The sequence below is a fragment of the Podarcis melisellensis genome (assembly GCF_964234715.1).
Source record: "Podarcis melisellensis genome assembly, chromosome: 1".
NCBI classification, from domain to species: Eukaryota; Metazoa; Chordata; class Lepidosauria; order Squamata; family Lacertidae; genus Podarcis; species Podarcis melisellensis.
Genome location: NC_138528.1, coordinates 47,072,428 through 47,094,145, shown reverse-complemented (window position 1 = coordinate 47,094,145; position 21,718 = coordinate 47,072,428). Strand labels below are relative to the sequence as shown.

Genomic DNA, 21,718 nt, shown 5'->3' with positions numbered 1-21,718 from the left:
CTTGTCTCTTTATCAAAGCTAGGAAACAGGTAGGTCCTCTCTCCAACTCTTGGGTGCTAACCATTGTAATCTACAGTAGTTGTTCTCGGAGTATAGGGCAAGCCCTCTTGGACTGTGTGGATCACCTAGAAGGGGGAATAGGATCCTGATGCAGTGGGACCTCTCCCCTTACCAAGCAAGTCATGTTTTGGCTGAATGCTCTTTAGCAACAGATATTATTGATTCACACTGGACTGGGGGCAAGGATTACTGCCCCACTTACCTCAACTTTGTTACACTTCAACTTTGTTACAACATAACAACTGCTTGGTTTGTATGGGGCATTCCTGTGTGGTTTTAGGAAGTGTGGGGGTGGGGGTTTAGGGTAATATTACTCCATTCCCCTTTCTAATACCAGAGTTGGATTAGTTCCCCAAACCACAGAGTGCATGTGCATCAATGCATGCAAGGATCTATGCATGTTCTGCTATGGAACAGACAGCTGGTGCTGGGATGGATGGAAAACTTAGAAAGCGGACATATAGGAGGGAAGGTCAGGGTCAGAAGGACGGGGAATAGCTGCTGTTTTCCAAAAAAGCAGAAGCTAGAATCGTGGCAAACTTCTTGTCCTTTGAAGAGGACAGGCAGGTTGGCTTTAAGTGTTGTCTCAGACATTTCGGCTGGCTTATCTGCAAGAGAAGGAATTTACCTATTCCCAGTTGTTCCTCTTTATCCGTGAGGGCAAACCTCAGGGCAGTCCTGCTCTCCAGACAAGCTGCATGGGCCACTGTGTTAGGATGCACAACCCACCCTCTTCACAGATGGCCAGGCTTTCTAATGAAGTCAGCACCATTTGAAAGTCATGGTTTCAAAGTAACAGAGGGCATGCATTTGAGAATGTCTCTCTCACACATGTGAATTTGGGAACAGTTTTCTTTTTCTTACAGGTGCAATGTTGGGCAATCCATTCACTTAAAAAACAACCACCTTGATTTTAAAAAAGAAATCAGGTGTGCTTCTGCCAGGGCAGGGAAGCAGATAAAAGTTGCTTTAAGAGCCACATTTTGCACAGGGCAGCTGGCTTTACATATTTATTTATTTCTATTTTTTAAAAATATCCCATACGTTCAGTGCCAATAGGATGGCTCACAATCAAAAAGCAAAAATTCAAAATTCCAAGAAGAACAATGCCACTCACGATAAAAGAACAAAGAGAAAAGAAATACAGAAATACAGCCCCAACAAAATCAATAGTGAAACCTTGCAACAACTTAAAAGCCGCCTGAAAACAAAAGGACACCCTTAACGGATAGCTTCAGTTGTACGGCTCAATCAATTTATTGAACCAGTCAACAGACTTCGCAGTAGGACTCAGACATCTGTTAACATACAAAAAAGAGATACAATATCAAATGGCTCTATTGACAGGTAGGGAGCCTGGTTACATTGGCTTGGGAAAAGATTTCAGCCAGTGTCCTCCTTGCGCTCAACATAATTTTAGCTACGGTTTCTGTTTGTAATAATAATAATAATAATAATAATTTATTATTTATACCCCGCCCATCTGGCTGGGCCTCCCCAGCCACTCTGGGCGGCTTCCATAGAAACCAAAAATACAGTAAAATATCACACGTTAAAAACTTCCCTGAACACGGCTGCCTTAAGATGTCTTCTGAATGTCAGGTAGTTGTTTATCGCTTTGACATCTGCTGGAAGGGCGTTCCACAAGGCGGGCGCCACTACCGAGAAGGCCCTCTGCCTGGTTCCCTGTAGCTTTGCTTCTCGCAATGAGGGAACCGCCAGAAGGCCCTCGGCACTGGACCTCAGCGTCCGGGCAGAATGATGGGGGTGGAGACGCTCCTTCAGGTATACTGGACCGAGGCCGTTTAGGGCTTTAAAGGTCAGCACCAACACTTTGAATTGTGCTCGGAAACGTACTGGGAACCAGTAACAGAGAAGAAATGAGAAGTGTAATACGCAAGGCATTTCCTGGGATCCAAAATGGCTATTATTGGGGCAATCAGCTCTGGAGATCTCTATAAAAGTTACAAAGCAGCAAGATGTATTTCATTTTCTTCTGAGCCACAAAGACATCACCTATCAAGTTCAATTGTACTATTGTTCAACAATCATGTTTACTCTTCTGTATATTAAGCTCTGAGATGGCTACTGAAGGACAGTGTCACACACACATAACACGCAAGGCTAGTAATTATTGTGTGCTCCATCCACCTTATCTCTTATTCACAGCGGTGCAAGCTACTGGCTACAATTTACCATCCTGTGAGCAAGCAAAACTGTTGTTTCAATGGCAGAGCCAGTGATTTCTAACCAAGTGGGTGGAGAGGAATTATGCCACGTACTAGCTAGAAATAAGACAGTTATTCTGCACTGGAGAAAAGCCATCGATCTGAAGATAATCATCAAGTAAAGGTTCCATACAGAGAATGGTTGCAAAAACAGTAAGAGACGTATTATTGCTCCATAGGAAGCAGGCATAAGCCTGTCTCAGCCTATGCAGCTTTAAGGAGAGGAAAGCACCATGAAATTAAAGTAAAGCATTTGAGCTGGCAACTCATTAGCTGGCTCTTAATTAGGAGAATGATGAATGGATTAAAATTAGAGTTTTGTGCCTCTGACTAGCATTAATTTGAGCGCGTGATATGAGATCTGAAACAGGACCATGTAACTGAAACCTAGGATTTTCCCTCAGAAAAAAGGAAAACACATTTGCTTCACCTGCTGATACAAGGTAAGAAAAAAGAAAAGAGGGCTGCATCCCAATCAAGAAAAAAGACAAAATTGTGGGCAACCACCCAGGTGCAGAATTAGTATTTTAATAATCTTAAACCAAAAATGTTTTAAGGAAAATATGGAATGAGATACAATACTCCTACCTAAGAAATGCAGTACAATAATCTCAACATGTTTTATGGATCACTGATCTTCAAGCTACTCCTTAAAAACAAAATAAAGAAGAGACAAACTTTCTTTTCAAAGGCTAAGAGAAGAATGGCAATATACATGCTGATAGCAAGATGTTTTTATGAAGTTACAGCTACATTCTGCAGTCTAACCACACAATGCAAGGATGATGTTTTAGCCACAGTGTGGTCAAAAATAGGAAAAGCTCCAATAAAAAACTGAAGTGCAGGTTGCAAACAGGAACATGCTATTGTGGTCTTCGTTCCCCGAGCAATGCGAGTGTTGGGATAGCCTTTGTACTGTTCACTTCCTTAACAGCAGAGAGGCCAATGGTGGTTATTGCAGAAAAACTACAGACAAGGTTGATGGAGCTGACAGCATAAGTAATGTCCAGCCCCAAGGCAAAAACTCTGCATGTCCCAGAAGCCACCAGTGTGTGCTATTGCTCCTAATTTCTGTAGTACAATCCCCTATGCCCTGGTTTGCATGACCCAGGAAGCCAAACTATACAGCAGAGGAAACACAGCCCAAACTATTTCAGCCCAAACTATTTCAACAAACTATTTCAGCAGAGGAAACACAGCCCAGAATAACTAAGGAGATAGTACAAGAATACTTGGCTAGTTTAGATGTATTCAAGTCTCCAGGGCCAGATGAACTGCATCCAAGAGTATTAAAACAACTGGCAGATGTGATCTCAGAACCACTGGCAGCCATCTTTGAGAATTCCTGGAGAACAGGCGAAGTCCCAGCAGACTGGAGGAGGGCAAATGTTGTCCCTATTTTCAAAAAGGGGAAAAGAGAGGACCCAAATAATTACCGCCCAGTCAGTCTGACATCAATACCAGGGAAGATTCTGGAGAACCTAGAAAGGAATGCTGTGATCACCAATAGTCATCATGGATTTCTGAAAAATAAGTCATGTCAGACTAACCTGATCTCGTTTTTTGACAGAATTACAAGCCTGGTAGATGAAGGGAACGCAGTGGATGTAGCCTACCTTGATTTCAGCAAGGCATTTGACAAGGTGCCCCATGATATTCTTGTAAAGAAGCTGGTAAAATGCGGTCTTGACTATGCTACCACTCAGTGGATTTGTAACTGGCTGAATGACCGAACCCAAAGGGTGCTCATCAATGGTTCCTCTTCATCCTGGTGAAGAGTGACTAGTGGGGTGCCACAGGGTTCTGTCTTGGGCCCAGTCTTATTAAACATCTTTATCAACGACTTAGATGATGGACTCAAGGGCATCCTGATCAAATTTACAGATGACACCAAACTGGGAGGGGTGGCTAACACCCCAGAGGACAGGATCACACTTCAAAAGAGAACTGGGCCAAAATAAACAAGATGAATTTTAACAGGGAGAAATGTAAAGTATTGCACTTGGGCAAAAAAAATGAGAGGCACAAATACAAGATGGGTGACACCTGGCATGAGAGCAGTACACGTGAAAAGGATCTAGGAGTCTTGGTTGACCACAAACTTGACATGAGCCAACAGTGTGACGCGGCAGCTAAAAAAGCCAATGCGATTCTGGGCTGCATCAATAGGAGTATAGCATCTAGATCAAGGGAAGTAATAGTGCCACTGTATTCTGCTCTGGTCAGACCTCACCTGGAGTACTGTGTCCAGTTCTGGGCACCACAGTTCAAGAAGGACACTGACAAACTGGAACGTGTCCAGAGGAGGGCAACCAAAATGGTCAAAGGTCTGGAAACGATGCCTTATGAGGAACGGCTAAGGGAGCTGGGCATGTTTAGCCTGGAGAAGAGGAAGTTAAGGGGTGATATGATAGCCATGTTCAAATATATAAAAGGATGTCACATAGAGGAGGGAGAAAGGTTGTTTTCTGCTGCTCCAGAGAAGCGGACACGGAGCAATGGATCCAAACTACAAGAAAGAAGATTCCACCTAAACATTAGCAAGAACTTCCTGACAGTAAGAGCTGTTCGACAGTGGAATTTGCTGCCAAGGAGTGTGGTGGAGTCTCCTTCTTTGGAGGTCTTTAAGCAGAGGCTTGACAACCATATGTCAGGAGTGCTCCGATGGTGTTTCCTGCTTGGCAGGGGGTTGGACTCGATGGCCCTTGTGGTCTCTTCCAACTCTATGATTCTACATTATTTGTACACTGTATGAAGAAGTGCCTTCCACCTTATCTCTGCTGCCACTCAGTTTCATCAGATTACCCCTGGTTCTAGTACTTTGAGAGAAAGGGGGGTATATTTGCTAAAATTATACATAGAATGAAGAAAGTGAACAATCTCAGTAATGTCTCCCCTTATTCATCTTTTTTTTCCTAAACAAGAAAGCCCCAATCATTGTAGCCTTTCCTTGTAGGGAAAGTGCTCCCCTCACACCCAACAATTTCTATTGCCCTTTCCTACACTTTTTCTAGCCGTTCTTCTGGAGATATGGTGACCCAAATTTGCACAGTATCTCCAATTTTACTCCACAATAGATTTGTATATAGAGCATTACAATACTGGCGATTTTATTTTTTTATCCCTTTCCTAGTACCTCCTAGCTGTTTTAGCCTAGACCAGATTTTTCACTAAGCTATCAACCGTGACTCCAACATAATTTTCCTGATCAGTAACTGCCAGTTAAGACCCAGTCAATTTATACTGTAAAGCCGGGATTTGGGTTTTTTGCCCACCTGTGAGCAGCACTTTACTTACCTTGAACTACCTTTGGCATTTTGTTGCCCATTCATCTGGTTTGGAGAGTTCCTTTTGGAGCTTCTGGCAGAAACCTTCCATTTTTACCATCTTAGTTTACTTTGTGTCATCCACAAAGGCCAGTATGGTATAGGAGAGTGTTGGGCCAGGAACTGGAAGACCAAGGTCCAAATTCCAACCCACCCATGAACCTCACTGAATAATCCTGGGCCACCATAGACTCGAGTGATCTACCTCACAGGGTTGTTGTAGGGATAACATGGAGACCAGGGAACCATGTGACCACTCTGAGCTCTTTGGAGGAAAAGTGGGTCTATAGATGTAATAAATAAATAAGCAAGCAAGCAAGCAAGCAGCCAAATGGTTGATTGGAGGCCAACTGCATTAGAACTTATGGCTTCTAAGACAAAGTGGTCGATCGACACCGTTTAACATTCAATTGACTTCAGTCAATAATGTCAAATATATCACAGCAATCCAATAGCACATGCTCACAATTCTACTTGATTTTGAACAGTAGCTTTGTCTCCTCCTCTAGTTCATGTTGCCATGTGTCAGAAAGGGCAGGAGCTACTGCCCTTTCCATGTGTGCACTTGCTTCTATATCTGTGGACTCACAATCAGTGGTGAAGCTGCATGCTCTGGCACCGGGGGTGAAGAGCAGCTAGGGGGTGGCTGGCACGCATCCCAGGGGCATGGTGCATGGCGCATGTTGGGGGGTAGCTGTGATGGTACCCCCTCCCCGATGGTGAAGGGCAGTACACTCCCCCGTCCGCCCCTGTTCCTCAGCCAGTGCTCACTATGCAGCTCACTTAGCAGCAGGTGCTGCCCCTTCTCTCCTCCCTCCTGCACTCTGGCAACTTGCTTTCCATTTCCCTCACTGCCCAAAGGAGTTGGCAGCTGTACGTGAGAGGTTCTTCTGCTAAGTTCTGCAAACCATGGACTCTTCTGTGCACCTCAAACAATACTGGCATGCAGACTATGAAACAAGGCCTAACTTTACAAACTGAAGCAGAAACCCACGTTTTCTTCACTGAAAACCAAGCAGCTTGATTCGGTTTGGTGCCTCCCTTGTACGTGCTGAACATGTCCAACACTGCCTCTAACCATAGATTTCACTTGGCTGAGACATTTCAAAGTCTGGCTGCACATGGAATTACAGAACCCGACCATAACATCCCTCTTGAGAACAATACCCCCCATTATATTGTTTTCCCCTGTACAACACTAAATTACACCTAGCAGAAGCCAGTCAGCAGCAGGAAACCAGTAAGTGCTGCCACACTTCCTATGGGAAGGGGTGTTGTGCTTGTGTGGGAGGGGAAATCTTTTGAAGAAGGAAAGTTTGCTGAAAGATGCCAAACTCACTTCCTTTACAAACACGGACAGGGACAAGAAGAGGTGATAAGCGGAATACTAGCACCTGTGTTTCCTGAGATTCTTGCGAGCAGCTGTGCAGGTTCTCCAGGAACAATTATTCGGCTACCAAACTCAGCTCAGTCATGAAGTTGACCTTGGGGCCGGCGACCATCTCTCACACTGATTTACCTCAAAGGACCACTACGAGAATAAAAGTGGGGGGGGGGACAGGTGCCCCGTGTACACCGTCCTTGAAGGAATGACACTAAAGTGTAATCATAAATAATGGGTTGGATCCTGACATGTTCTTCGTAGAAAGAACCCAGATCCAGCAGAGGCTCCCACTGGAGGGCAGGTTAGGAGTGAAGCACGCTCATTGCCACTGGGATTCAGCAGGTTTGCGACTGACTTAAACCACAAGCAATGTTGATTGGCTGGCAGCTGTGATGTCGTGATCCCATCTCCCTATCACCATCATCCACGTAGGCATTTTACAGTCTTTGATGGTTTAACAGCAGTGCTTTGTTGTTTAAAAATGAATGAAGAAAAAGACAGTCAGCCTACCTGAAGCACGGCGGCAAAGAAAGAATTAAGCCCAAATCAGAGATGGACTTGCTGATATTCAAGTCTTTCAAACTAAAGGATAGTGAAGGTGGCAGATAACAGAGTTTGGCCATGGCAACCACTCTTTTGATGTGTACATTTGTGTGCACACCTTATTGCCATGGCATGAATGAAAAGTAGACTAATGTATTTTTGTCGTTGCTGAGCCTCAATAAATTTTGTTTTGGTTAAGCAACAGAGGATGTTGCAATAGCTACTTTTGATTCGTTTGGTTGTTTGTATCCTAACCTCCTCTCAACAAGGCATCATCCAGGCAGGGCTGGGAACGTGTCTGAGACCCTGGAGACTCACAACCAGTCAGTGAGCTAAATAGACAAAAGGTCTGGCTCTGGATATGGCAGCTTCCTATCTTGCTCCTATGTCATCGCTGAACCAGCGGATGAACCGGATGTCCTAAATAACTGTTTGGGAGCTCCTCCAATACCAGCTGACTCTATTTTTTAAATCTACCAGGGTGGGTGTGTCTATTTGCAGTCCTCCCTAGGATTTGTGATTTGGGAACATGCAGCAGGGCCTTCTCCATTAATGCCACCCTAACTGCAATGCCCACTGTTGTCCTACTTGTTTGCATTTAGACATCAGTTGAAGGCGATTTCACTTACCCCAACCTTTACAATTTGCCCTCAAATGCCTAACCACAGTGGAGTATTCTGTGTTTGTATTATTCTGTTCATTTACAGATATTTTTGGCTTTCCCATGCATTTTCTTTATTTATGTATTTTATTGTTTTATCTTTTGTTGTATATTGCCCTGGGCTTCTTTTGGAGGAAGGAGTATTTGCAATAAATAAATTGATAAATAAATAAAACACGATACTCTTTTATTTTGGAAAAAAGCTGCTTCTATTCCCCCACCCCACCCCCGCTCACATCAAATTACGTTTTCCCCATGCAGGGTTCCAAACATTTTTTTTACAAGACTAATCGTGTATATGAACCTCTCAGGAGAAATTTGTCTTAGAAGACCAATTCTGGAACAGAGAATTGGTGGCAGGCTCCATGGTCTTGCAAAACTAATCTCACCTGGTATAACTGCTTGCAACAATGGAACGGAGCAGTGGTAAACAACATGCAACCAAACCAAACAAACACAATGCAAAGGTCAGCTCTTGTTGACTCTTTATAAATTAAAGTTGCCACTGAAGTTTCCAGTTTTGATCTTAGCAGCAGCTTAATCCTTTTACTCTATGCCATTTCCCAAGCTAGATCATGCCCCTCCAAACTTGCCATCAACCTGATAGAGGGGTGCGTGGGAATATAAGTCCCATACAGGCAGAAACATCAACTTTGAGCATATCAATTTGAATGGAGACAGAAGTTGTTCCGTCAGGTTGGCTGAACCCCACAGCTATTGAAAGGAGTTGCCCTCTCTATGGGAACAAGACTGCTGTCAAGTGTCCCTGACATTACATTCATCTGACTTCTTTGCATCCTGCCTTAGAACATTGTGTCTTTGATGTAAACACTTATCTCCATAGGGTTTTAGAACAAGGGAAATGTTTTGCAATTGTACAATGGGCACCCAACTCTGTTTCATTCCAGCTACTGGTAACAAGTTCAGTCAGAACCACAAATATAAAACATGAACTTCAAGGCAATGCAACTCACAATTAGAACCATCCCAGAAGATCATTCCTAGCCGTTTCTGCCTTGGGCAATATTGTAGTCCAGCCAACTGACAAGCAAGCCTTCCCACTCTCACAAAGCAAATGCCATTGTATTAACAGGTACGTCAGAGCCAAGCAACAAAACCTTTGAGTGTTCCACATGCAAAAGAAAGTAATAGTGTCACAACTTTCATAAGTGCCCAGTAATGAAACAAAGACAAGACTCCTAAATCCTAAATTTAGGATACAATATAGAAATGGATGATTGGCAAAAAAGATGGAATGAAAATTTGAGGTTTACTGCATGTGTTACATTAAAAGAAAATGCAATGAAGATGGTTTACAGGTGGTATATGACACCAGTAAAACTAGCAAAAATGTACAAAATTTGTAACAAGTGTTGGAGATGCGGGGAGAAAGAAGGTACATTTATGCATATGTGGTGGGATTGTAGGAAAGTAAGGGGGTTCTGGGAGATGATATACAATGAACTAAAGAAAATGCTAAAGTATAGCTTTCCTAAGAAACCAGAGACCTTCCTGTTGCGAATAACAAGAATGGATATAAGTAGGAGAGACTGCAAACTGTTCCAGTATGCAATCACCGCAGCAAGGACATTGTTGGCCCAAAAGTGGAAACACGAAGAGGTTCCGACCTTGGAAGAATGGAGGACAAAACTAACAGATTACGCAGAACTGGACAAATTAACTGGAAAAATTAGATACCAAAAAGACCAAAGATTTTTTGAGGACTGGGGGAAATTCACGGAGTATTTGAAAAATATATGTGAGGATTGTACAACGCTAGTGTGTTTTAAAGAAGCTTTGTGAAAATATAAGGAAATATTACCAAAAGTCAAATAAGAATAGAAATATAAAACTTAATGGAAATATTGAAATAAAGGAATGTGAAGATAGGATTTGAACTACAAATGATTATCAGAGAAGTTGAGGGAGGTCCAAATAAGATAAATTATGTGATATGTAAATGGATATGTTTGGTGTTCTTAATGGAAAATTTCAATAAAAAATTATTATAAAAAAAAAGAAACAAAGACAAGACTAAAGATAGCAAATATGCCACGCACCCTTGATACTGCTGAAGGCAAAATTACCCACTCAGTAGATATATCAGAAGGTAAAAAACAACCATCTCAAAGGGATGTTATAAATTCAACAGTCTTCCTCAGGTTCTATTGATCCACTAGCATAGCTCTTTGGCTTGACTAAGGTCAGCATCATGCCCAAAGTATCCTACCTCTGAATGAGAGAGCCTGCAACTCCTACCTGCTGAAGACATTCTTAGCACCTCACTCAGGGCAACTGAGTGTTTGTTGTAAGCCATCCCTGCCTCTGGGTTTTCCCAGCCCCCACATCGCTGGCTGTCACTAGCAGGAGTGGACAAATGCTCTGGGCAGCAATAACAGGAACGTAGGAGTAAGTTGTACTGCACATTACAGAGAGGGCAGGACAACCTCAGCATAACGTAGCTGCCTTGGCTGTTCTGCCCTTATTCCTACAGTTTTATTACAACTCACTTCTCGACACCATTTTGAAGAAATAAAAAAGGTACAGTAAATTCCTGTATTATGTAAATCCCACCATTATGCTGCTTTGTAAAAGCTGCATTAATTCATCACTAAGTAGCAGACCATCAAACAGTTGTAATAACACTGAGGAGCTCACCACCGCAGGAAAAAAAAATACTGAAGTCATAATTCACTTGAGTCCTTTAACAGTTTTTGCAATCTAAATGTCGACGTCGCAATCATACAAATGCCAGTTATTTAAAAAGACAAATAGGCAGTTTGGTCTCCTGACAGCTTTCAATGTGACATTCCAGTTTTAACTGACCTTTACATCTGCTCTTTTACTCTACCTCCTTAATATTTTGTCTGCCCCTCCTTTCACCTTTTGGCCCAAGCTTCCTGTCACTTACAAGAGGCCACCATATTTGTAAAGCAGCTGTTCAGTCAAGCTAGGGCTAGCTAGGTGTCCTTGCACACAGCAAAACAATAAGGGGGTGGAGTCCCTCCCCCAGCTGTGTGTTAGTTAGTGAAAAATTATAGCAGAGTTGGGAGGGGGAGGTTGCCAGGGTTACAGGGGGGTGATGTTACCCAGGGGGGGAAATGTCCTTTTTACTTGAGGCATGGGTTGCATTTTTAGCAAGGGTTTTGGGGAAGAAGAAGGGTGGAGCCAGAGGCCATGCGGGCTGAGGGACAGATAAGCTGTGAGGAGGAAACAGAGAGATGGCGTTTGGGCTGCTTTTGAATCCAATGCTGCACTGTTACAGGGAGGAAGCCCTTCATGAGATGTGATGCTCTGATCCCTCGCTCCATCCAGACTCGGAGCTAAATATGTAGAAGTAAACCATATTTCATAAAGACACTACAGCTTCCGCCATGCCACATTTTCCCCTAAGGAAACACCAGTCCTGGTTGAGCACCAAGACTGCTGAAATCTTGAACTGCTCGGCAGAGATTGGGGTGTCCGGTAGCAAAACTTTGGAGTTACAAATACCAGAGCACATGGCAAGATGATCAAATAATAATCCCTAAGCCAGTTCAACTAGAATGAACCTGGTGCAATCACTGGGCAAAGTAGAAACTGTGTATATCTGTAGAATCATAGAATCAGTATGAGAATTAAGCATTCTACAGTCTGTCTTCTCACTGGGCAATTCAGAAGGGCACTCCATATCAAAAACAACAACCACCTGAAACAGTCAAAAGCTTCTAACCCAGAAGGGCTAAGTTATCTTGCTGCCGTAAACAAAAATAAGTCCCCCTCCAGTTATATCTTCTTTTATTCACATTGTAAGATGGAAATCGTGTTTCTTGTGTGAGGGTTTTCCCGATTGTATTTGCAACCCCTTTCCCCTGCTCCATAGAAATGAATTAATACTTTTGCTTCATTCATTTCTACGGGGTGAGGAAAGAAGATTGGTAATCAGGAAAACCTGGCAGGGGTGAAAGGCATAAATTCCTGAGGAAGCTGATGAAATCATGATCTCTTTGAATTAGATTTCTGAGGATCTTAGAGCCTTGGAATTTTGCCTCCCCATGTGTTGTCTGCTCCTGCCCCATGACAGTACTATTAGTTTATTGTTTGTGTAACTGATTCACGACAGAGGAAGGGCAGTGTATCACGGCCCTTTAAATGTTTACACCTCCGAATTCTCTTTCAGTTGTGAGCCAAAACCTGGAACAGTCAACTCTGGACTGATCTCAACACAGCTGCTGTTTACATAGGAGCTCTGGGGACCAAGTGAGCTTCTGCCACATAAATGTCTTTCACTCGTTGACATATTTTGTGTGTTTTAAATGCGCTTCATTCAGGATATTTTGGGTGTTCCACAGAAGTGCTGCTAGTAAATGTGCTTATAAAATGTGCATCCTATGTTTATGCTTCCTGTATGTACAGTATGTATACATACACACATCACCTGATACAGCAGAGAAGGGGGATGATCTCATTAAACTTGATCAAATAATGTGGAGTCTGAAAGAGTTATCAGCAAATGTCCTGTTCCAGGCACCACACAGGAAGAACAGCTGGGAGCTCACAGGGCCATCCCAATCTTAAAAAGTCCAAATATAAGACTGGCATGAGAAGCAAGGTCAGAGCCAATATGCAGGCAACACAGGAATAGTCCAAAATCCAAACACAGGGTGTGGGGGGATATCTAGTGACCAGCTAAGCTAGATAAACAGAAGTCAGGGAACTGGAGCAAAGATGCTGCTCCATCACTTGGTCTGGAACTAAGGGCTTTTAATTTGAGTCCCCACTCTCTCAAGCTGGGGCATGAGAGAAAGCAATAAGATTTTAAACTGAGTTTTTCTTCCTCTAATGCTATGCTGTCATGAGCCCCATGGCTATGTCAGAATTGGGCATGGGCTGGAGGAAGAGGAAGAGGAGCAGAATTACTGAAGTAATTGATCACAGCCTCCGAGGATGTGGACAGGCTGCTTGGACGAGTGAAGCCAACCACCTGTCTCCTGGATCCTTGCCCATCCTGGCTTATAAAAGCTAGCCGGGAAGGACTGGGCGATGGGCTTCGTGGGGTGGTGAATGCTTCCCTCCGTGAGGGAGCCTTCCCAGACCCGCTGAAAGAGGCGGTTATCAAACCGCTTCTTAAAAAACCATCTTTAGATGCGGCCACGATGGCCAATTATCGCCCAGTCTCAAACCTTCCATTCTTGGGCAAGGTGATTGAGCGAGTGGTTGCTGAACAACTCCAGGCACGCCTGGAAGAAGCGGACCATTTGGATCCCTTCCAGTCGGGATTCAGGCCTCATCATGGGACTGAAACTGCCTTGGTCGCACTGGTTGATGATCTCCGGCGGGCTAGGGACAAAGGTGAGAGCTGTTTCCTAGTTCTGCTGGATCTCTCAGCGGCGTTTGATACCATCGACCATGACATCCTTCTGGACCGTCTGGGGGGGCTGGGAGCTGGGGGCAGGGACGCGGACTTATAAAAAATATTGGGGGGGGGCCCCGGGAAAGCTCATGAATAATAAATAAGCTCATGAATATGCAAATAAAGTGGCGCCGCCTCCTCGTGAGCGAATAGGGGAGAGCGTGCTGCGCCTATTAATCAGCTCCAAAGGAAATTGGGTGGAGCTTTTGCTCGGGAGGGAGGGCAGGAGGCATGCAGCCCGCCCCTCCCTGTGCATTTTGGGCTGGGGGAGGGGCGGCGATGGCGCTCTGCTGGAGGGGCGCCAGAGATTATTGGGGGGGCGGAGCCCCCCCCAAACGAATTTTTGAGGGGGCTCGGGCCCCCTCAAGCCCCATGGAGTCGGCGCCTATGGCTGGGGGCACTGTCATACAGTGGTTCCGCTCCTTCCTCCTGGGCCGTGTTCAGAAAGTGGTGGGGGGGGATGAGTGTTCAGACCCCTGGCCGCTCACTTGTGGGGTGCCTCAGGGTTCTGTCCTCTCCCCCATGCTTTTCAACATCTACATGCAGCCGCTGGGAGGGATCATCAGGAGGTTTGGGCTGGGTGTTCATCAGTATGCAGATGATACCCAGCTCTACCTCTCTTTTAAATCAGAACCAGTGAAGGCGGTAAAGGTCCTGTGTGAGTGTCTGGAAGCGGTTGGAGGATGGATGGCGGCTAACAGATTGAGGTTGAATCCTGACAAGACAGAAGTACTGTTTTTGGGGGACAGGAGGCGGGCAGGTGTGGAGGATTCCCTGGTCCTGAATGGGGTAACTGTGCCCCTGAAGGACCAAGTGCGCAGCCTGGGAGTCATTTTGGACTCACAGCTGTCCATGGAGGCACAGGTCAAATCTGTATCCAGGGCAGCTGTTTACCAGCTCCATCTGGTACGTAGGCTGAGACTCTATCTGCCTGCGGACTGTCTTGCCAGAGTGGTACATGCTCTGGTTATCTCCCGCTTGGACTACTGCAATGCGCTCTACGTGGGGCTACCTTTGAAGGTGACCCGGAAACTACAACTAATCCAGAATGCGGCAGCTAGACTGGTGACTGGGAGTGGCCGCCGAGACCATATAACACCGGTCTTGAAAGACCTACATTGGCTCCCAGTACGTTTCCGAGCACAATTCAAAGTGTTGGTGCTGACCTTTAAAGCCCTAAATGGCCTCGGTCCAGTATATCTGAAGGAGCGTCTCCTCCCCCATCATTCTGCCCGGACACTGAGGTCCAGCTCCGAGGGCCTTCTGGCGGTTCCCTCCCTGCGAGAGGCCAAGTTGCAGGGAACCAGGCAGAGGGCCTTCTCGGTGGTGGCACCCGCCCTCCCACCGGATGTCAAGGCGATGGACAACTACCTGACATTCAGAAGACATCTGAAGGCAGCCCTGTTCAGGGAAGTTTTTAATATGTGACATTTTAGTGTATTTTTCATTTCTGTTGGAAGCCGCCCAGAGTGGCTGGGGAAACCCAGCCAGATGGGCGGGGTACAAATAATAAATTATTATTATTATTATTATTATAGGGTAGCTAGCAAACCTACCACCAGTAAGGGGCAATATCTTATAAATCTGCCAAAGAAAGTAATCTAGATAACAAATGCCCTAATTTATTTCCACATGCAACCCATGTATTTTTCAATATAAAACTGAATTGGCAATGCAAAATATTTGTAATGCTCCAGTCACATCTGACTTGTTAGGAACCAAAACTGCAATTAGCTCTCTTCTTTGCAAAGCAAAGCTGTTTTGACAGTTAACTTGATTTTTTACACCTTTTCAGTTTCGAAAACCTTTCTTGGGTCAGCATGCTCACCAGGCATACCTAATGTATGGCAGAGACAGGCAGAACAGTTTTGTCCAGTTAGGAAGATTTGTCATATGTTGCCAGTGATTCAGCTTTCATTCCAGAAAAAGGCACACAAGAGAAATTGCTTGCACTGAATTCTGAAATGACTAACTTCGAAATGACTGCAGACTAACCTGCAGCTTTAAAAGATGGGGGTTAGCTAGACATATAATCCCCAGGTCTTTTCTAAAGAGCAGCACCAATTTTAACAGCATTTTAAGCAGACCTCCTTCCCCTCAACCATTCATAAATCTTCTTAAGGTGACAGTTTTCAGTTTAGAGAAGGAGAGGCACTGATTCCAGTTACTGAAAGCTGAGTTGGAAAAGGTAAAAGGCTGTACCAAGACCAATGAAATAGGGGAGGGAACATTGTGGAAAGTGGACTAGAAATACAAAGAGAAAATAATATATTGGCTGACAGGATATTCAACTGCTTAATAGTACTCTTAATTTCAGGAACATGGCCAACTGGTTACCTGGAAACTGTCCATAGTGTGTGCTTGTCACAATAGTATCCAATACTCCAGGAATGGAGAAAATTCAAATGGTTAAGCATAAGGTTAAAGCAGGGTTCCCCAACCTTTGGGGGTTGATGAGTACATTTGGAGAATTTAAAGTGTTGCAGGTTCAACCACAAAATGGGAGGGGGGCATTACCAGACCCAAAATATTGAGGGTGTTCTGTCCCTGTGTTCTCTCTGTCCTTCAGGTTGTGTTCAAGTGTTTGCCTGAACACATGAGGGCTAAAAGCATGAATGGTCTGCCCAAACATCTCCTGCCAGTGCTTGGAATGGAATAAATAGAGTTATTGGAGAAAAGGACTCAAGAAAAGTCCAACATCAACACTGAACTGATGCTGTTTCATCTTAAACAAATTTGCCAGGGGTCTTTGGGGAAATAAATGAAAGCAAGCAAACAAAAACAAATCCAAAATATCAAGTGGCCAAATCCAGCTCTTCAGAAAACATTTTCATCCCAGTGTGCTTCAAGAAGAAAAAAGTCTAAGTTTTCCAGGAACAAAATTCATTTAATTAAAAAAGAAAATTATTTGTGCTGGATCCATGAAATAGTTCCATTTACTCAAAGGTTTTTTAGGTTTTTTAGCCCAAGTCCCATTTTTCTGAAGTTTCCAATCATTCCTCTCTTCAGATCTGACAGACATATAACCCTTTGACTAGGTTACCAATATTGTGCTACTGTATCCGGCTAAAAGAGTAATTTAACATATGGCACAGCAGGGAAAGTTTACAAATACTAGAAAGGAAGGAGTTTGAGCAGCACTGGCTAAAGTTACAGCCATAAGATTTACAAGACCAAAGAAGACAGAATAAAAATGCAGAAGGGAAACCTGCAGAATGCTAGGTGTTAAATTCCACAGTTCTTCTGGATTCTAAACATGACCAGACAGACACCGTTTGAAAAACAAAGCAGAAGTGAAGAGAAGTGTGAATACAGGACAAAAGAAAAGGGAGTGTAGCACACGTCGGAACAAAGCCTGTGCTTTCCTTTATATTAACAATCTTGGGTTCCCTCCCCAGTTTTACACAGTTAAAAAAGTCTTAGAAAGCAAGGCTGGGGAGAAACCTTTGGACTAACTTTTGAACTCCAATTAAATGTTGCACATGATCTGCTTACCATGTCAGCACACCAGTTTCATGCTGATCATGAAGCACACCAGCAAATAACACACGGGGGCCCCTCCTGCCTTTGGGAATGGCTGATGCCTTGAGTTTTGGACAGCAGCCTAGTATCTTCAAGGCCTTGTGGCAGGGAAAAGTTAGATGGGTGCCAATCTGACCCCCCCCCCTTCACAGAGTTGTTAAGATGCTACAAAAATGGAGACAAAAACTATTCCATATCTACATCCTGCCGTCTTCCCCAACTTGGTGCTGTCCAGAAGTTTTGGACAACTGCCACCAGCTGTAGCCAGGTTGGGAAAGTCTGTGCTGCAGTATATTAGATGCGGGGGATGATATACGAAGCAGATGGAAAGCTACAGCAGTGCAATGAAGCAGGGAGTTAACTTAATACAGGGCTGGGGGACCTGTGGCTGTTGGACTTGAACTCTCATTGGCCTCAGCCACATGACCAATGAGGTGGCTTGGTCAGAGCAGGAGTACAGGAACAGTTGGAAGGAACGCATCCATGTCTCCTTTGCAAACACTGGTTAGTGGTTTCCCAGCTTTGGGAAGGAGGTGTGAGGGCTCTAGGACCCCTCCCCTTCCCAAAAAGGCAGTGCAAAAGCTGAGGGGGGCATTTAATTTTTACCTCTCTCCCCTCACCCCCCAACAAGGCAGACAGTGTGTGGTCCATGGGTTCCGTGTCGAAGTACTCTTGTGGCCCACTTGGTATGAAAAGTTGGGCCATCTTGCTTTACAGTGTACCCAGCTCTCAACTATGATAGGATGTGACCATCCCAGCTAAGAGGCAGCAGCCAAGCTAGTTTTAATTTTGCTTTTTTACAAAAAAAGAAAAAGAAAAAAGGCAGGATCAATTCCAAGGTGCTTTCAGATGCTGAGAGCATTAGGATTTTTTTTCACTGTGTGCTAGACTCTTCAGCATAAACACACCCATCACTGAAACAGACATTTCTAAATGAAATCAGATGCTGATGGATTTTTTTCACCTCTATTCTGCACTCTGTTTTTAAAACATGGGCGCTCTTTTGCCAACTTTGGGTTTCAAACTTCAATTTCAGAAGGGCTCATAAACCAGACACTAGTCTTTCAACATTCTGAAAGCAGGGGAATTTTCCATAGTTGAAACTCTTATCGGCTCATTATTTTTTTTTCTAAATTCTTCTAGTTATTTGCTCAACAACTTTACCAACTCTGCCACTTTTGTCACGCAGCTGCCAGAAATATAAACCAGGGTATAAAAATCCCTCCCTGATGGTGATCAAAAGTGATAGCTCTACTTAGCTAAAAAGGGAAGGCTAAGGAGAAAATCTTATTGTTCCCCTGCTATGAAACCTGAAGAATGGAGCATGTGACATCTGTCATAAATCAGAGATTGGCACAACTGTAGAGGAAAAGTTTTCACACTGTGCCATAGTGGGTTGTCCTGGGGTCAAGAAAACAACTGTTCTAGCCTCCTCAAGCATAACTATGAATCCACAAGAACATACAGTTTGCAACGAGTACAGTATGTGGCTGTACTCATGTTCTTAAGAACTGACTTGCTGGCTGAGAGCAAAAGCCTGGCTGATCTAGCCACAAATATGTTTGCCCCTGACACTCAATCGAGGAACATTGTGCCTTTAACCACGGGGGCTCCATTTGGCTTAACATACCTACCGTTCATTGATAAATTATCCATTCATTTAATTTGTTTTAAAACATTCAACAGCTATCTCCATATATCAAGGCTTACAAATTCCATTAACTATTATTACTGTGGTTGTTATTAATTCATTTCACATCTATACCATTTTATATTTTTAAGAAGAAAAATCTCAAGGTGGTTTACAACCTACATTAAAACATCAAATTGTGCATTATTGTAAAAGGGAAATTGAAAGGCTCCACATCACTTCAAAATTATTGGGAGTTGTCTAAAACACACTATTAGAAGCTCAACTGGAGTGTATACCACAGATTAGGAAAGGCACCACAAGGACCAAGAGGATGCCAGCGTGGTTAAGGAGCAAAGTCAAAGAAGGTACTAGAGGCAAGAAGGCTTCCTTTGAAAAATGGAAGTCTTTCCAAATGAGCAGAACAAAAAAAAGGAACACAAACCTGGGGGGGGGGATGTAGGCAGACAAGAAGGAATGCTAAAAAAAATAATTTGAGCACATTGCTAAAAATATAAAGGCAGGCAACAAAAATTTATTTAGATATTTTAGGAGCAAGAGACCCTACGAAGGGTTGGGAAGGGAGTCGAAGGTAAGCTAAAGAAAGAAAAGGAGATTTCCGAGAAGCTGAATGAATTGCCTCCACAGCTGAAGATGTAAGTCAGATCTCAGTGCCAAAACTAATTTCCGAGGGACTGAGGCAAATAGCGGCAATGAGAGAAAAGGTCTAGGCCAAACTGCCAAAATGGAAACTGACAAATCCCTGGGTCTACTGTCAATTTAATTCTCTTTTCAATGTAGGATGATTTGTTTTTAACTTTTTTTACTGAAAATCTCAACATTTCTTGTAAACTGCTTAGAAGTTTTATTACAATCAAGTGGCATATAAAAAAAATTAAAAGTTTAAAGGGTTTTGCGGATCTCTGTTCTCTCCTACTGTGCCACATCAAATCAATAGTGTCACTTGTAAGAGGGGGGAAAGGGACATGTTTAACACACAGTCAACCTTTTCTCAATTCAGTTTCCTACTATTTTGAAAACCTTTTGCTTTTCATAAATTTATTTTCACCTTTAGTCTGCATTGAGTCCTCTTTCATTCTTTATAAACTGTGATCTCTCTCTCTCTCTCTCTCTAAGGTACCACAGGACACATATGCCTTAATGTTTTAAAAAGACAAACAGAATTAAGGCAATGACTAACTCGTATGTGAATACTGAATAATGAAATGTGCCAAGGTGCAAAGTGATGTTAACTGGCTTTGTTTTTTAAGGGTTAGGGAAGCAGAGTAATGTGTTCAGAGAGTGCCAAAATGACTGAAAGGGGGATCCATACAAAAAAAGTTTATTATTTATTTATTAGTTTCATTGATATCCCACCTTTATATTCAAGTTGCTCAAGGTGGCGTACTTGGTTCTCCACCTCCTTGCTTAACTGGCACAACAACCCTGAGAGGCCGTGACTGACCCCTAAGGGGTCACAGTAAGATTAATGACCAAGTAGGGACGCAGGTGGCGCTGTGGGTTAAAGCCTCAGCGCCTAGGACTTGCTGATCGAAAGGTCGGCGGTTCGAATCCCTGCGGCGGGGTGCGCTCCAGCTGCTCGGTCCCAGCGCCTGCCAACCTAGCAGTTCGAAAGTAGATAAATAGGGACCGCTTACCAGCGGGAAGGTAAACGGCGTTTCCGTGTGCGGCTCTGGCTCGCCAGAGCAGCGATGTCACGCTGGCCACGTGACCCGGAAGTGTCTCCGGACAGTGCTGGCCCCTGGCCTCTTAAGTGAGATGGGCGCACAACCCCAGAGTCTGTCAAGACTGGCCCGTACGGGCAGGGGTACCTTTACCTTTACCTTTTAGGGATTTGAACCCCGGTCTCCCAGGTCCTAGTCTCAGTTACAGATAAGTAGCCGTGTTGGTCTGCCATAGTCAAAACAAAAAAAATTCCTTCCAGTAGCACCTTAAAGACCAACTAAGTTAGTTCTTGGTATGAGCTTTCGTGTGCATGCACACTTCTTCAGATACGTATCTGAAGAAGTGTGCACGCACACGAAAGCTCATACCAAGAACTAACTTAGTTGGTCTTTAAGGTGCTACTGGAAGGAATTTTTTTTGTTTAGGTCCTAGTCTGACACTCTAACCATTGACAAGTTTAAGAGAGCACAATGGAATTATTCCCCTTACAACCAGAGGAAGAATCAGGCAAGAAAGAAAGAGATCTGACAGAAAACAAGGCTTTCACATTCAGTGCTTTCTTAGCCAGTGGAACTTGCTAACTGCAGTGTCTGTCACTGAAGTAAAATGCTTAGTGGGATTAAAGGATTACACATTAGTATAGTTAATACATCCGCAGCCAAACTGAAGCATTTCAGTACTTCAGCCACCCTTTACTGATTGGCTTTTGGGAAGCTCTTTCAACTGTGGCCAGATTCCTCACAAATATACATGAAATCACCCTTTAAACTTACTTTGGACCTCAAGAACATTCCTAAATAGGGATACTGGATCAAGTGGGCTACTGGTCCAATCAGCTGCCTTTCTCAGCCAGCCTTAACACTTTTTGTTAGTATGTCAAGGATCTGTAGAGCTAATGTGGTACAGTGGTTACAGAGTTGGCCCTAGTCAAATCCCGACTCAGCCATGAAACCTACCTGTTAGGCCACTCACCATCCCTCAGCCTAACCTATCTCACAGGGTGGTTGTGAGGATAAAATGGAGGGGAGAAGCAAGTACACTGCCTTAAGCTCTTTGGGTATAAAGCAGGGTACAAGTGTACGAAACGAATACAGTGGTACCTTGGTTCTCAAACTTAATCCATTCCGGAAGTCCATTCCAAAACCAAAGCATTCCAAAACCAAGGCACACTTTCCCATAGAAAGTAATGCAAAATGGATTAATCCGTTCCAGACTTTTAAAAACAACCCCCAAAACAGCAATTTAGTATGAATTTTCCTATCTAACGAGATCATTGATCCATAAAA

The 21,718-nt window shown here is 43.8% G+C and overlaps 1 protein-coding gene across 5 annotated transcripts in view; it reads right to left on the bottom strand.

The window, feature by feature from the left end:
- Window positions 1-21,718, bottom strand: part of ACTN1 (actinin alpha 1) — a 93,805-nt gene that overhangs the window by 43,755 nt on the left and 28,332 nt on the right. The window lies entirely within an intron of this gene.